This window comes from Adiantum capillus-veneris, chromosome 14, assembly GCF_014529385.1.
Source record: "Adiantum capillus-veneris isolate H3 chromosome 14, ASM1452938v2, whole genome shotgun sequence".
Lineage (NCBI taxonomy): Eukaryota > Viridiplantae > Streptophyta > Polypodiopsida > Polypodiales > Pteridaceae > Adiantum > Adiantum capillus-veneris.
This window is the reverse complement of record NC_140944.1, coordinates 59,541,599-59,554,656: the sequence shown is the minus strand read 5'-3', so window position 1 is coordinate 59,554,656 and position 13,058 is coordinate 59,541,599. Positions and strand designations below refer to the sequence as shown.

Here is a 13,058-nt window from a genome sequence, read left to right as displayed (position 1 = left end):
AGAGTAGTAGCTTGATGTTCGTCTGGCACCACCTCAGGGGCTTCTAACTGAGCATCTTCTCCGATCTCCTCCATTGATGCCGTTGTGATTGGCACATGGTAGCCTTCATACGTCTGTGCACTACGAGGGGATACCTCTATGACGTATCACCAGTTTGATGCAGACTTTGTAGGATGAAATATTACCTGCCAGAGCCACATAACTTAATGCCAAGGGCATGTCGGCACAAAGTAATTTGGACCAAGTGTTCAATCTACCTTTTTGCCTTATGATGTTACGAACCTACTTGTAGGGTTTGATTTGGCACATATTGTCACATGGGATACAACATGGTCTAGGAACTCAAGGAGTTCGGTTTAGCCAGTGTGGAGCATGATAATGAGGGTCCCTCTCACTCTTGTCGCAGAGTGTTATCAGTTACCTCCACACACAAGTACAACTCGTACTTGATGGATGTCACTTTTCCTGACATCCTTACTTGAGACATATTCCACATGTGGAGAATATGAGTCTCTGGGAATGACACTGGCGCCCAATTCTTAATGATGTGTCGAGACGAAGTCCCTAGGTGCTGGTCGCATTCGTTCATTAGACCATTCAAAGCACACAGTATCAGGTACAATTTCAGTGGCCAAAAATTATCGGGTACTAAGTACAGACTTGTTGTGATTACAAGTGCTATGAAACCACCTTAACGGAGGGTTGTTTCTACATATAGAAAAGTCTGCTACGTTCATGAGAATGTCTCATGGTTGGTACCTAGGTGTGACCGGGTTGTCACATTCTATTATTGTCCAACTTTTGCTGCAAAGTATGCTACGTTCATGAGAGGGTCTCATGGTTGGTTCCTAGGTGTGACCGGGTTGTCACTTTCTATTATGGTCCAACTTTTGTTGCAAGATTTTCACATAAGTATAGTGGAAAGTCTCGTCATGGAATTGCGGTTCGGATATGTTTGTGTTAAATGCATGCACACTAGGTGTTATGGGCCCTAGTGTTTAACACAAATTTATTCAGAGCGGCATGCAAATTCATGGACTTTATTGTTTCTGTAATTTTTTGCACGGTCAGTGCAATTTCTCTTGCGGATTTAGTATGAGTTTACACCCTGCCATACAAGGTGATGGCTAAGTATGGGTGTTTGTGATTGGATGCTTGAAACTCCAATCTGCTTTCAACCTAGTTGGTTGTCTCCATTCCATATCGAGTATATGGTTGGCTACTCAGTGTTTGAGTCATGGTTTATCATCAGTCGTGGAAGACTGTCTATAAGTGGTTGGGGGAAGTACCTCACCCTTACTGCTGTTATTCATCCCGCGTAGGATGGGCATCTTACAAGCATTCTATTTAGTGCTAAAGGATATGCAAAGTGCATACGTTAGTAAACCATGCTAAAGGATATGCAAAGTGCATACGTTAGTAAACCATGCTAAAGGATATGCTAAGTGCATACATTAGCAAGAAGCGAAACAACTGGATCGGTTACCTTTCTAGTTTGGAGTTTGCTTCATATGATGAAAGGCATGTTACGACTAGTTTTAGTCTTTGCCTATTATTCTCAAGTTATCAACCTTAATCATCAGTTTTGATGGGGTTGGCTACTGGCAAGAAACCATAGCAAGTCAAGGACTTGGTTACTGCTGATGAGTATGTCAGCATAGTACTTTCATGGAAAGATGAGCCGAGGTTATATTGCACATTCAAGTACCTTCAGAAAGTCTGAAACCTGGGTATGCATCTAGACACATCTTAGTTAGGATAACTCGTTTAACATACTCAAATGAGTTTTAAATGGAGTCTTCACATTATGTTGGTTATGGGTCAGTTAACCAAGACGGTTGTACAGGGTCAACAATGTGGAAAATCCAGATGTTATTCTTGATTTCATTGAACCTCCCAATGAACCGGGTTCCGATTCAACAAACCGTTGGATCCATGAGGGATGCCACGGTGGAAAACATTAGTGTTCTTATGAAGATACAACCACTTGTGTTTTTGAGGACGAAAACTCTTCCAAAGGGGGGAGTACGTAATGTCAGGACACGGGTCCTACGGGCAGGGCCCTACCCTAAAGGGGGGTCACGAACCCCGGCCACGGGCCAGCTAGCAGTGTGGACAGGGGATCCTAGAGCTAAGAGCCTATAAGTATGGGTGGTTGGGTGGAGGATCCAGGTCTCTAGCTCCTAGGGTTTTTATATTCCCTATCCTCTACACAGTTGGTCTGCCTTCTCCCAACAAAGCAACAATCCAGGTCATGTTCCTTAAAATTATTGTAGTGGGCAGAAGCTCTCGTTCTGCCACTCCCATCATTGTAAGTGCTACCATTGGGGGTGCTTCACTCATTTCCATTGTGGTTTTCTTGATGCTATTTTGGAGGTTTCAGTGGCATGTTCGCTACATTCACATTCAATCCCAAAATCAATTTTTGCAAGACATATTCAAACTACCTCCGCGATTCACTACAAGGAGTTGGAAGTTGCAACCAAAAACTTCTCTAACAGGCTCGGAATGGGAGGGTTCGGATCTGTTTATGAAGGGTTTTGAACGTGCCCACAGGTATTGGCAAAGTGGCAATAAAAAGGCTCGATCAAGCTGGAGCTTCTGCATTGTCCACCATGGATGAGCAATGCAAAGCAGAGGTTTCTACCTTAGGTAGTGTGTCACACGTCAATCTGGTCACTCTAAAAGGCTTCTGCATGGAGAAGAATGCACGGTTGCTTGTATTTGAGTTCATGCCAAGAGGTTCCTTGGATAGATGGCTTTATATTAATAAGCTGCAAGCTGAAGAAAGCAGCTCTATTGCTTGTGGAAGGTCATCAATCGAGCTCCTTGATTGGGAGAAAAGATGTCACATAGCATTAGATATTGCAAAAGGTTTGGAATACCTGCATCACTTGGCAGCTGAGCACATTGTGCATTGTGATGTGAAGTCGGCAAACATACTGTTGGCTCATGGTTTCTATGCCAAGGTTGGAGACTTTGGTTTTGCCAAGTTGACAGGAAGCGACACCCAAAGATTTTCTATGACAAAATTGAAAGGAACAAGGGGGTATCTTGCTCCAGAGTGGCTACAAGATGCAAGCATCACAACAAAATCAGATGTGTATAGTTATGGGGTAGTATTGCTGGAGTTTTTAACAGGGAAGAGATGCATAGATCCAGAATATGGGCATCTACCCACATGGGTTATGAAGACAATATTCGCTGTCAAAGATAGTACAACGCTTACTTCTATTGCCCACAACAAGGTTTTGGATTGTGACACTATAGATGCCTCCCTTGTGGAATCAAAGATTATGGATGGTCATTTACCCTACGATGGTGTTCCTAGTGGTATCTTCTTGCGTGTGCTGATGCTAGCTCTTGCTTGTGTGCAGGTGGATCCAAGAAATCGCCTGAGCATGATGGCTGTTGTTAGGATGCTGGATGACATTTTTGAAATCTCACACTTGTTGAGATGTCGAGCTCTACACCTTGAGCTGGCATCCACTACGGGTCTTGGCCGCTTACGGCATTTACTCACTGGCGCGTTAGGTGACCGACACGGAGGATCTCTGCCAGTGATTCTATAGCTGGACTACACTTATAGTGCCAGCCTAGTACGCTTCTAGCGAGTTCACACTTAGTGACCGCATGTACATATGTGCTACTTTTCAGCTTCAGCACTTAGTCATTTTGTACTCTCTTTTCTGTGAAGAAGAAGAAGAAGCTTTCCATCTCTGTGTGCTTTGTGCTTGTCTTGTGTAGCTCTCTTGCATCCTCATTCTTTACATGGTATCAGAGCCTGGTGCAGGCAAGAGAGGCTAAGAGAGCAAGAGCATCACAATCCCTTCGTTTGCAATCCACGACCAGATGCAAAAGTTTTTCGCACAAGTTTCTGAACAGGTCTCCAAAGTGCAGTATACAGAGATTTACTGTACAAGTACAGTGGTTGTATGTACGCTTGATTGTGGACACTCATTGAGTGTAGAAAGTGTTACAAGAACCACGATAGCAGGTTCAGCAGATTTGTAGGTTTTTGCAGATTGCAGCTATTTTGTCTTAGTGCTTCAAGATGTCTGACGGTTTCAGTCAGATTGTTACTGAGAAGCTTGAGAAAAATAACTACCCTGCATGGAAGTTCAGAATAACAAATTTCCTAAAAGGAAAAGGTTATTGGGACTATGTAGAAGGAGACAATGAAAAGGAACCAGAGATTCCCGAGGCAAATGCTACAGCAGAACAAAGGAAAGCTTTGAGGGACTGGCAACAAGGCCAGAGCAAAGTGATGTATTGGCTTTCTATGAGCATCACAGATGGCATGATGGGCTATCTACAGGATGCTGAAACCCCCGCCATTGCATGGAAAAACTTAGGCAGAGTGTTCGAGGTGAACACCAAGGCCAAGAAGCTTCAACTAAAGTCGGAGCTAAATCAGGTTAAGAGGAACAACCTCTCCATCAATGATTATGCTTTGAATATCAAGAGTATCATTGAGGCTCTTGGATCTATTAAAGTCTCAGTGGAAGACGATGACATTGTCCGTGCATGCTTGGATGGTCTAGGAGATGAGTATGTACATTTTAGGTCTTCCATGAATACAAGAGACGACATCCCTGTGTTCCAAGATTTGATTTCTATGCTTATTCTTGAGGAGAAGAACCTTGACACATCTTCTTCTCATGGCAGAAATAATTCTGAACAGGCCTTCTATTCTAACTCCAACAGAGGTAGAAGTAGAGGTCGTGGTCGAGGCCCAAGGGGTTGCAGGGGCCAATTTCTGGAAGGTCAATCAAATCAAAACAATATAGGTGGCAGGGGAAACCAGTCTCAAGGCAGGGGGAGTCAAAGAGGTCGTGGTGCAGGATCAAGCAGGCAGCAACATACTCCAGATAGCAGAGAATGTTGGACTTGTGGTGAAAGAGGTCACATGTCACGTGACTGTCCAAAGGGAAAAGCAAGTGGAAAGAGAGAACATGGCAACTATGCATCTACTAGCAGAGATGCAGATGACAGCAAAAACGAGCGCATGTTTGTTATGCAGCATGTAATGAATACAATGACTGCAGAGAATTCCACCCAAGATGATGTTTGGTATGTGGATTCAGGTGCCTCTAATCACATGACGTCTCGTGGAGAGTGGTTTAGAGATATGCGCAAACCAGATGTGTCAGGCTATGTGCAGATAGGAGATGACACAGCTCACCCCATTGCTCATGTAGGGGACATACCTCTAAATACGAAGAGTGGGAAATCAAAGTACTTAGCAGATGTACTTCATGTCCCAAACATTACAAAGAATCTTGTTTCTGTTGGACAAATGGTTGAGCAGGGTTTGCAGGTTCGCTTCAATCCAAATGGCTGTTATGTAGAAGATTTCCAGAATGGTTGTAAGCTGATCACAGAGGGCAAATGTGTGGGCAGAATGTTTACGCTGAATGTAGACATGCCTGAGGTAAAAGCTGCATTATTTGCACAGGACACAGGTGTTGTGGCTGATGTTGACATTTGGCACAAACGCATTGGTCATGTCAATGAGCAGAGATTGCGCAGCATGCAATCAAAACAGATTGTAAAAGGTTTGCCCAAATTCAAGGTGGATGGTATGCATAAAGTGTGTGCAGCATGCCAGTTTGGGAAACAGTCAAAGGGCTCATTTCCACATGAGCGCAATGTATGTAAAAAGCCACTTGAGGTGGTGCACACAGATGTTTGGGGTCCAACCGATACTACAAGTATACATGGTTGCAGGTATTATGTCTCTTTCATTGATGACCATACAAGGAAAGTATGGGTCTACTTCATGCGTAACAAAAGTGAAGTGTTTGGTCACTTTCAAGACTTCAAAGTCATGATTGAGAAGGAGACAGATATGCAAATCAAGACATTGAGGTCAGATGGAGGGGGAGAGTACTTCTCCAATGATTTTTTAGATTTTCTGCGAATGCATGGTATACACAGGCAGTTTACATGCAAATATACTCCACAGCAGAATGGGGTCGCAGAAAGGAAAAACAGGCACATTGCAGAGGTTGCACGTGCATTGATGAATGAGAAGAACATGCCTCATCATTTCTGGCCTGAAGCTGTAAATACAGCTGTGTACATTATGAACAGGACACCTACAGCTTCGGTGCATGATGTAACACCTGAGGAAAAGTTTACAGGTACAAAGCCTGATTTGGCACACTTGAAAGTGTTTGGCTGCATAGCTTACGTGCATGTACCAGATGAGTTGCGTAGGAAATTGGATCCTAAAGCAGAGAAATGTATTCTTGTGGGATATTCCCTTGAACAAAAGGGGTACAGGTGCTACAATCCTACTACACGAGAATTACAAGTGAGCAGAGATGTAGTCTTTGATGAGATGAGCAGCTGGTACAGTAATGCACATGGCACTATTGGGGCTGATGTAAAAGATGATGTGGTTGTACAAAATGTGAGGCCACAGTCACAGGTTTTGAGTGGACCACAAGAGTCCTCTTCTCATGGCTCTGTTGAGAAACCATGGAATGGTAGACTACGTACGCAGGTTACTCCACCAACAGGTACAGGGAATGTATCACGAAAAGGAAAGGAAAAGGTTGATGAACCTCCCTTTATGGTTGATGCATCATCAGGTTTTTCACATGTAGACATGGATTCAGATGGTTCTCAACAAAGTCTTGATGAGGAATTTGGAATTCCGGCTGTCAGGACACCTGGTGTAAGGAAAGTACAAGAAGATGCTAGAGGGCAAAGGAGTGACCCAGAACCGCGCAGATCTAATAGAGTCAGAAATCCAGTTCAAAAATTGACTTATGATGGGTATCTAGCGCATCACCAAGCCTACATGGCTAAGGTGATACAGGATGTGGAGCCCACATGTTTTGAGGATGCAGTTGGAAATGTGCATTGGGATGATGCAATGAATGAAGAGATGGCTGCATTGGAAGCAAACAACACATGGGAGTTGGTGCCATTGCCAAGTCGCAAGAAAGCTATTGGCTGTAAATGGGTGTATAAAACCAAGCATAAGGCTGATGGTAACATTGAGCGTCACAAGGCAAGGCTGGTCGCAAAGGGTTATGCACAGACGTATGGCATAGACTATGAGGAGACCTTTGCTCCAGTGGCAAAGATGACGACTGTGAGAGCTGTCATAGCAGTGGCTGCATCTAGAGGATGGATTATGCATCAAATGGATGTAAAGAATGCCTTCTTGAATGGTGAGTTGCAAGAGGAAGTGTATATGGATTAGCCACCTGGTTATGTCGATCCAGGTTACCCAGATTATGTATGCAGACTTCTCAAAGCTTTGTATGGTTTGAAGCAGGGCTCTAGAGCATGGTATGACAGGATTGCCAAGTATCTTGTCAGTATTGGTTTTAGGAGAGCTCATGCTGATCATTCACTCTATGTACGTGAGAGTGATGTGGGGATTGTGGTCATTACCATATATGTAGATGACCTTATTATTGTGGGTGACAATGCTATGGAGATTGACCATGTGAAGGGTCTTTTCAAACAGGAGTTTGAAATGAAAGATTTGGGTGAGTTGCGCTACTTTCTTGGCATTGAGGTGATCAGGACTCCAGACGGTGTATGGCTGTCACAGAGACAATATGCTTTTGACGTGTTGTCAAAGTATGGTATGGCTGATTGTAAGCCGATTTCTATTCCCTTGGATGTGAATGCAAAGCTGAGTGCAGAGAAGGGTGATGTTGTTGAGGATGTCAATATGTACAGGAAGATGGTGGGTAGTCTAATCTACTTGACTATCACAAGGCCAGACTTGAGCTACACAGTAGGCTTGGAGAGTCAGTTCATGCAGCTTCCGAGGAAGCCACATTTGGATGGAGTACGACGCACACTTAGGTATGTGCAAGGGACTCTTGACTACGCATTGTTCTATGCAGCAAATGCACCATTAGCATTGTATGGGTATACAGATGCAGATTGGGCAGGTAGCATTGTTGATAGGAGATCTACGAGTGGCTTCATGTTCTCTTTTGGGAGTGCTGCTGTTACTTGGAGCAGCAAAAAGTAGCCTACGGTTGCTTTATCGAGCACAGAGGCCAAGTACAGAGGTGCAGCAGTTGCGACGTGCGAGGTAGCTTGGCTACACACATTACTTGAGGACTTGGGAGTGCAGGTGGACCAGCAGATTGTCATTCATTGTGACAACCTCAGCAGCATGCAGTTGGCTAGGAACCCAGTGTTCCATGCTAGGACCAAACACATAGAGGTCCATTACCACTACGTTCGAGAGCGAGTGTTGGCAGGCGACATCGACTTGGTCTACGTCAGCACAGAGGAGCAGATAGCGGATATCTTTACCAAGGCCCTCGGAGCTGAGAAGCTTCGACGTTTCCGGACTATGCTTGGACTCTGCGACATGCAGAGCTCGAGGGGGAGTGTTGAGATGTCGAGCTCTACACCTTGAGCTGGCATCCACTACGGGTCTTGGCCGCTTACGGCATTTACTCATTGGCGCGTTAGGTGACCGACGCGGAGGATCTCTGCCAGTGATTCTACAGCTGGACTACACTTATAGTGCCAGCCTAGTACGCTTCTAGCGAGTTCACACTTAGTGACCGCATGTACATATGTGCTACTTTTCAGCTTCAGCACTTAGTCATTTTGTACTCTCTTTTCTGTGAAGAAGAAGAAGAAGCTTTCCATCTCTGTGTGCTTTGTGCTTGTCTTGTGTAGCTCTCTTGCATCCTCATTCTTTACAACACTTAGTACCATCCTTAAAGTTGAACGAGAGGAGCGAGAAATATTTTCTTGTCCATTTTTCTGGTTGGAATTCTATAAATTCCATGTCAAGCAGTGAAATTTCTAGTTGGTAGTTTTATAGACCACCTTTGCTCATGGAGGTGGTTATTGTATGGCATGCCATATAATCCTTTGTGTTGTCTTTCAAGGAGACTCTTCTATCTACAATGTCAGATTTTCGGAGGTCATGATTGTTGGAAAGGTATGCCATGCCTTTTTCCTTTTGGAGCTTGATGAAGGAGAAACACCATCTTCAAAGAAGTACTAATGGAAGCTTAAGAAGGGTAGGTGGAGCTAGTGACAAAAGCCTCTGCCTAGGTGTCGGGTGCCCTCTTCTATGTGTGAGCTAGAAGGAAGACTCCCGTATTGCCGCCTAAAGAAAATAAAAGAAATTAAGAGGAGCACTAGAGACTTGTCGATATTGCAAATAGTAACACCACCACCAAGTGAAGAAGAGGTGTTAGCACAGCCAGTCAGACTTGCAGATTACCTGGAAATTAATATTATTGGTAAATCAAATGTTATACATGAGAGCTTCCAAGCACATAGCTTCTAAAATTGGATGTTAACTATTTACATACTTACTTGTTCACAATGCTCGGGTAGTACGAAAGTGTCTCTTAGGTTAGTCCATTTCTTAGTTGAATCCACCTCAAGGAAACCAGACTCTCTTCTATGCACAGTAGCGTTGAGACCCTCCATGATTATCTTGAACCATTGCACGTTGACAAGTCGAAAAAAAATCCTCTATAATCGATCCTCAAAATCTCTTGTAGCGTGCCGAAGTAAGTGAGTTCCTCCACCACAGGATCTACATCAGAGGACCTTCGTCTACTAGACTGTTCAAATTTTTCCATGATTCCACAATCTTGAGTAAAACGCTTTTTTTTGATCCGTACCACCCTAAAATGTTGACCTTTACACCATGCTGCTGTGTATGTATGACTTATACTACAACCAAAAAATATTATGAGTGGCCGTTCAAACATCTAGAAAGTCACTAGTTGTACATTGCAAACTTACCTTGGTCGCACAACCCAAGAGTACTCGCACTCCTTTTCAGTCACTTCTTCACCGCACTGTTGTGCGCTTTTCAATTGGTTGTGCAACCATCTTAAGCTCATGAATGTTGGTAGGCTCTCCAGACCCGTCGGATAGTGCATCGGTGGTCGTCTTCTCCGTATCCACTCGATTCGTGCCCTTTGTCGCTCTTGGTTTACATCCTCATTTTATGAAATCCACTTTTGCATCACTGGATTGTGAAGCATGCAAAATCAATTGATTTTAGCCTCTAGATCTTCCATCATCTTCTTCTCAACACCGAGATTGCACACGACAATTCCAGATATGCACTCATCATCTATGGTTCGCCATAGCGTGTCTCAGGCTTTATCAAATCCATCTAGCCACTCTCCAATGTAAACTAGGGACTCTGATACCAGCCAACCTTCTGCCATGATACCCTCCAGACGTGCCGTCTGACGCACATATCCCTTGATAATTTTCATGAAATGTTCTAAAAAGAACATCCATCTAGAATGTACTGTGCCAGCTATTTCCACCTCATCAACTATGTGAACAAGAAGATGCACCTGAATGGTTAGCATCGTAGTAGGAAAGTGTTTCTCAAACATGCACACAACCTCCGCAGCATTTAGTTTGGCGAATGGTATGGAGTCTACATTAATCTTCTTTTGTGAGATGCCATTGCACCAACTTTGCAAGTTTATAGATTGTGTTACGGACGTCAAGAGACAAACATCCCTCAATGGCCACCGATAAAATAAACTGCAAAACACGTGTAGCAATGATATTAAAGCCCACACACGAATTTGTTACACAATTCCCACCATGATATATTCCACTTCAAACATACATGACACATTTTATGCCAGTCGTATGACTTCAAACCGGTAAGCTTTCCTTCTTTAGTAAAACACGTTCGGAGCGAGTGCATTACACCAGTGGGGGTTCGCATAGATCGAATGGTCTCTTTTACTTTGCGTTCTTGGACTCCTGTGAAAATCCATGGTCCTTTAGGGAGTTTTATCGATCCATCGGATGCTGTCTACATCCAATATTGCTCCATACGATCCACATTTCTAAGGTCAACCCTGGCTCCCAAAGTATCTTTCTTGCCGGTCAGATGGTCCCACAGCAGATTACCCACATTCTTGAATATGTGCATTGGATTGAGCAAGTGATTGATCATGAGTCGGGGCCAATATGGTAACTCGTACCATAGAGGGAGTGTCTTCATCCCTGGGGCAAACCGTCATCACACATCTCCTTCTATGCTGACCATGCTTGTGCAGATATCCTCGGTGGCTCTCTTCCCAAAAAGCCATTGCATAACACAGGATTCTCTGGAAGATACACTTAATGACCTTCGTAGATTTGCTTCTTCAATGAGGGCGCTCGACGTGCATTCAGTCTAAGTCCGCATGTGACACATGCTCTGTATCCGCTTGTTTGAAGCCCTGCATGTATACACATGATAATATATAAGCTTGAGAAAAACCAAGATCTACAGTGTTTGAGTTTGAGTGTCGCAAAACTTGAGCATTCTGTTAGTCCGGGATAGTCATGCATGGTCCACATTAGAATGCCTCTGATCAAAGCATTCCGTCGACCTATGTGTCGGCTCATATCCACCACTTCTATGACAATCCACAATTGTTGTAGCTCTTCCAATAGTGGACAAAGATACACATCCATATTCTTCACTTTATACCGCCCCGGCACAATCAAGCTTAGCCATAGGTGCCCCTTCTTTGTAGTCAACCACGGGGGAATGTTGTAGTTGACGATGACAACGGACATTGTAAGATGTTGATCTTTGACCAACTGGATTTACGCCATCCATAGCCAGGCCTAAGCGCAAATTTTGAGCTTCCCTGGCAAAATCCGACCATGTTTCGTCTATATGCTTCCAGGCTACGCAATCTACAGGAATCCATAGTACACCATCCGAAGATTTATTCTCCTCATGCCATGATGCTAGGGCGGCCATGGACTTACATTCAAAGAAATTCTTGATGCAAGGAAGCAGAGGAAAATGTCGCAAAATCTTTTGTGGAATTTTTTTTCCGTGGAGATCTACTCGATATCTCTCGGAATCACATTTTGGACACTTCTCCATGTCTATGTATTCCCCTCTGAAAAGAATACAATCGTTAGGACAAGCGTGGATCGAATTTAATCCATCCCCAAGTTTCGCAAATTTTTCTTGCTTCCTCTCTAGAATCTGGCATCACATTATCAGCTGGCAGTATGTGCTCTTTGAGAAATTTACACAGCAAAAAAATGCGGTACAATTGTGTAAGTAATCTATCAAGTCATTATACATCTAGAGTTTTTTATTAAAGTAAACACATTGTAATAGATCACTTGAAAAGTGTTGTAATGCTAGTGTCACTCCATCCAAACTTTGTCTACATGTTGAGAAGAACCAGGAGCGCCTTCAATCTAGACACACATGCTCCATCATACAATGGCGTATCGGCTTCACTCTTCATATCATCATAGATAAGCCTTTTTGAATCCATGATCGTATCGATCATTTCATCAATCTTGGGCTCAAACATTGCCTCGTTTGGGAATGTGGTCTACATGATCATCCCCTGAGCTGTCAAAGGCTACATCTTGTGGCCTCACATATGCTGCTTGACCAAAGCGCCTGCGAACACCTTTATTGGGTTGCAAGATTGCTTCCTGTTGGCCAGCGTCAGAGTTCGACGAGTTACAATTGGCAACAACTCGATCTAATGTGAAGTACCTCTTGTAGTGATTTTCTTGTAGGAATGGTCACAGTATATGAATTATTCCAAGATGCATTGTTATTTTCCCATTTTCCAAACATAAAAGGCAAGCATGGCTTGCATTCAATTACAGCAAGGTTGTAAATAGATTGGGCCACCACAAGAGCACGAGTCCATATTTTTGCATATGCCTTGGGTCCATAATCACTCCAAAGCAATCACAGCTTGCTAGCGTACAGGCCACATAAGTACACAAAGTACATTGAAAGCACAATCCTACACTACAAGAGGTCACTTGAATTTCGGTGCCACATTACCGGTGTCACTGGCGGGCGTCGGTATATGTGTGTGTATTTATGGAGGGAGCTAAGGTTTTTTTTTTTAATTTGATTTTCAAATTTCCGATGCTTCTTCCGGCGTGTATTTCGACGACAACGCAAATTGACATACTGACTCATGTTCCGACGGTTGTACCGACAGTTGTACCGACGGCACCTGCAAAAATCGAAACCGTAGGCTTTCTCTGCGCATTTCTCTTATTCTTGCGCGTTTTCTCAA

The 13,058-nt window shown here is 43.7% G+C and overlaps 1 pseudogene; it reads left to right on the top strand.

The window, feature by feature from the left end:
• The first annotated feature begins 1,211 nt into the window (after positions 1-1,211).
• Positions 1,212-8,813, top strand: LOC147442458 (G-type lectin S-receptor-like serine/threonine-protein kinase SD2-5; annotated as a pseudogene).
• The last annotated feature ends 4,245 nt before the right edge of the window (positions 8,814-13,058 follow it).